The sequence below is a fragment of the Octopus bimaculoides genome, chromosome 4 (genome assembly GCF_001194135.2).
Source record: "Octopus bimaculoides isolate UCB-OBI-ISO-001 chromosome 4, ASM119413v2, whole genome shotgun sequence".
Lineage (NCBI taxonomy): Eukaryota > Metazoa > Mollusca > Cephalopoda > Octopoda > Octopodidae > Octopus > Octopus bimaculoides.
Genome location: NC_068984.1, coordinates 108037779 through 108042400, shown reverse-complemented (window position 1 = coordinate 108042400; position 4622 = coordinate 108037779). Strand labels below are relative to the sequence as shown.

At 33.9% G+C, this 4622-nt stretch overlaps 1 long non-coding RNA gene across 3 annotated transcripts in view; it reads right to left on the bottom strand.

Annotated features, from left to right (window-relative positions):
* LOC106875471 (uncharacterized) overlaps positions 1-4622 on the bottom strand; it is a 308728-nt gene that overhangs the window by 227248 nt on the left and 76858 nt on the right. For all 3 annotated transcript variants that reach the window (XR_008263988.1, XR_008263989.1, XR_008263987.1), the window contains exon 2: positions 4188-4224. This is a non-coding gene — a long non-coding RNA (uncharacterized LOC106875471). The remainder of the gene's footprint in view (positions 1-4187; positions 4225-4622) is intronic.

Sequence of the window (4622 nt, the reverse complement as noted above, 5' to 3'; positions counted from 1 at the left end):
ATATATATATATATATATATATATATATATATATATATATATATATATATATACATACATACATAGATATATGCATTCATGAAAAAATATAATTACACACACACTCACACAAGTGCACGCACACAATATATGTATATATTTTTGCAATGGGTAAATTATCATCATTTTATTTTTCTTTATCTTGCGCATGTGCATTGTTTTTGATTTTACTGACTACGCAGAGTCAGTTGGGCACCGTCTGTGAGAAAAACAGCACCAGACACAGTTCACTCTCCCAGAAATTTGGAAACGACATGCTGTACTGCTTAGCATTCACGCCGGAAGCTCTAATACAAACATTTCAGAGTGTTTGGGTGTCAATCTGAGGACATGTACAGAAAGTGATAAAACATGCAGTCAACATCATGGTGTTTGGAATGATCATTCGTGATGGCGACGTTATGCCTCCATTCATCTTCGAACACAACCTCAGACTCAACACGGAGGCCTACATCAAGTGCCTGGAGGATGTAATGCTGCCCCGGGTAAAGGGGGTGGCTGCTGGAAGATCCTATGTCTGGCAACAGGACTCTGCACCATGTCACACAAACAGGAGAACCCAGCAATGGCTGCCAGACAATTTCTGCGACCACATCACCCCTAATATCTAGCCAGCTAACTCCCCCGACTGCAACCCCTTTGATTATTATGTGTGGGGCGCAGTTGAGCGAGAGACCAACAAAACTGTTTGTAATATCAAAGCAAGGATTATGGCAGCATTCACCAACTTAAACAAGGAGACCGCCCAGATGAGCTGCAGGAGACTCCGAAGTCGTCTGGAGGCCGTGGTTGAAACCAATGGCAATTTTATTGAATAAATTTACTAAAGTATTTCAAGATATTTTAATGTAATTTTGGTAAATATATCTGTTAAAATGAGATGTCAGTGTTATAATCATTTTTGCGTAATTTAGATGACAATTTATTCACCCTGTATACATACATACATACATACATACATACATATGTATGTATGTATGTATGTATGTATGTATGTATGTATCTATTAATCTATATATTTATTATACATGCATGCAACATAAGGACTCATACATATGTACATGCAAAAATACATAGATTCATTCTCACATATTGCATAGAAATATACTCTCATACAAACATACATACTCACATGTAGCCGCACAGAAACTCGGTTTAAACACCCATAATTGAGTCATTGAATTTGCTATAAACACCATCTCCGCCATCTATACCACAACCATCAGGTATATTAAATCACTGGTTATTCTTTTGATCATATTCAATACTGTGGGTATACTAGTAACAAACTTGAAGTCTCTCTCCAGACAATCGCTACAACAGCGTGACAAGACTGAACAGCATGAGAAGAACAACATCTAAAATATTAAACAGTTATTTATTAGTTGTACTTAAAAAAATTGTAATATGTTATATTCTTTTAAAATTATAAATGCAATAATGATTTGCGTTTAACTATGAACGTAATGACCTGCGTAATTGAATATGAATTTAATAACTTGCGTAATTGATATTAAATGGTTGTGTGAAAGATCCCTCTGTTAGCGGCAGGAATTAAATAAAAAAAAGATACAGGTTCGAAATTTCTCCAAAGCTGAATTAATTTATGACAAAACAATCACTGCAACCAGTAATATTTGTTGAAGGCAAGACAAGGGTTGATGAAATAATTTTCAAATATATAGCACACAAATATCAATAAACGAACATAACCTTAGAATATACATCATAATATATACACGACCTAGTACCGACTGTTACTATGTTACCTTGCAGTAAGGCTGACCTCCTGTATTTATCTGTCGGTCGTTATAGTAACAGCCACGCTATAGTAACAAGTGTATTACGAGCTGGGAATGTGAAGAATATAATCATTGAAATGTGTTTTCTAATGAAATGCTCCTAGAAAAAGTTATTTGTTCGTGATATCCCACAAAAGACAGATTTACACGTGACAAGTATTAATAAAAGATCCACTGACTTGATGTTAACAGTGATTAGCAAAATACACAGGTAATATTTACAACAAAGCAATGTCCCTTCATTTTGGCAAATATAAGCTTCTTTAGATGCAATTTCCACAACTGATAAGCAAAGTTACTATAGGAATAAACAAGAACTAAGAAAGCAGTAAACAAGATCAAAGGCAAAAGCAAAAATGCTATAATGGATTTAAATATGAAGAAAAGAAAGAAAAAGACCGTTGATTTATGGAAGACTAATCAGTTAAATGGCAGTATTTGTTACATTGTAAACGTGTAACTGCATTCTCATCAAGTAAAAAATATGACATAAATTTGAATATAAATTGATCACTTTGAAGCTGGCTTTAAAAGCTGTCAGAGAGAAACACTGGCATCAGAAGAGAGAAGCTATAGGAAAAATAATTAACAATTCGGTGAAATCATTGAGAGTTTACTAAGATATGAGAGAAATGAAGGTCACAGAAACTCCTTCTTAGGAAGGTGCAGTATCATTTTTTTGGAAAAAAATCTGGAGTGAAAGACAGAAATTATACCAGGAGGATGTGGGGATGGAAGAAATTGGATGAAATATTGTTTGTGAATTTCATCAAAATTATGGAGAATCAATGGTGATATTTTTGAGACAGACTATAAGAGAAATGCTTCAGGATAAAAAACAAAATCACCAGGAAGAGACTTGATTGTTGGCTATTGATACAAAAATATATGTACCTCCCCTCGAGGGTATTTTATTGACTTTCACAAGGAAGATTTCAGTAGAGATATAATGCACCAAAAAGGCTGATATTGGTTGAAACAAGTCTGACTGAAAAAAGAAAAAAAAAAAGAAAAGAAAAAAAGAAAAAGCTCATAAGCATGGCAAAGAACTACGGATCAATTACATGCTAGAATTTAATGTTGGAAATATTGACAGCCTGTCTGAACTGATTCCTTTTGTATCAGTATGATAGTAACAATATCACTACATTTACTGATAAATGAGAAACTGAGGAATGTGTGGAGAAATTCTTAAGGGGTGTATCAGAAGTGTAATGACATTGGAGGAACTTAGTTCTGGTCAGGTTGCATCATAACAAAAGCATTCGGGTCTGTTCTCCACTTGTGTATCCTGGAAACTATTTGATTTTCTAAAGTTCCAGGGATCATAATCAGGATTATAGACAACCTAACCTCGTTTTGGGAGTTCAATACTTGGTTATTCTTGTGTTTTTGAGAGAATAAAGTTAGATACAAGGAGTGGTTGTGTTTTGTCACTGGTGTGATAAACTATCGTAGGAGTACCTATTTCAAGGAGACAATGCCCTCTGTGATGATATTTATACTTGCTGTGAATCCCTTATACCTTTGTTGGTGGAATCTGAACAATACTTAATTGGTTCACAGGAAAACAGAAACATCAAACCGAAACATCTTTCTGAAAGACCTGAAAGTATAAGTTAAAAATTGAATGGTATGAAGCAGAGCCTTGATCTAAGCAGGATATGAATATCGATTCAAATAGAATCCTAACCATTCGACAAAATCTACCAACCAACAAAAGCAGAGGTGTACCTATGGACCAAGTTTTCACATTTGAGGAATATAACATCATGAGAACTGGAAAGAACTCTTCAGAAAGATACCCTGTTTAGTGACCAGAGATACATTTTCATAGCTCTACTGCAATAGATCATCAGACATTCTACTTTTCAGGAGATGGTTATGAATGGCTATCTTGTCAAACAGCTTTAGAATGACGATGTAACATAGATAAACATAGTAGTGTGATTTAGATCAATAACCGATATATTAGCTCTCACTCCGAAGGGTATGTTTTTGCAATCTAGGACCGGAAAATAGCAACAAAATATCAGACTGACAAAAATGACTCAGACAGTTTTCTCTATAATGATGTTTATACTTGCAGTGAATTGCTTATACTTTTGTTGATGGGATCTGAACAATGCTTGATTGGATCACTTAGATGTGATAAATGAGGCTCGTATTATGGAATTAACATTAAAGATTCAACCCACACCATGCGTAGCTGTTTGAAGATGTCATCACGATATCTTCCTATGAGATATGTTGTTGTGGCCAATACAGAATACAATACAATCTATAGAATGAATAGTCCTGATGATGAATGTGTGAAAAATTATAGTGATGTAGGGACATACTCACCCATGATAAACCGTCTGTATATCATAAGGATGCCGATCTGTGTTAGAGAAAAAGAAAGTGTGTACAGTAAAGTCAGTTGTCCAGACGATTTATTCTAACATTATTCTAATGTTAGAATTATTTAACATTTTTCTAATGTGAGAATAATGTTAAAAATGAAAGAAAATGAAAGTATTTGTGAGGAACTAATGAGAACTCATCAAATTCTCGGAGTGAAAAATATTATTGCAGGTTTATGCATGAGATTATTGAGGCCCTTCGTTATATCGATGAGTTAGCACTAAACAAAACATTAGAAATTAGAAGATACATAAAACTAGAAGATAGCGGTTAACTAAGAAGTAAAGTTGTAAGTCAAGAGTCGAATTACAAAATTATGCAAAAAATACGAAAAATTTAACCTGTAATATATATATATATATATATATATATATA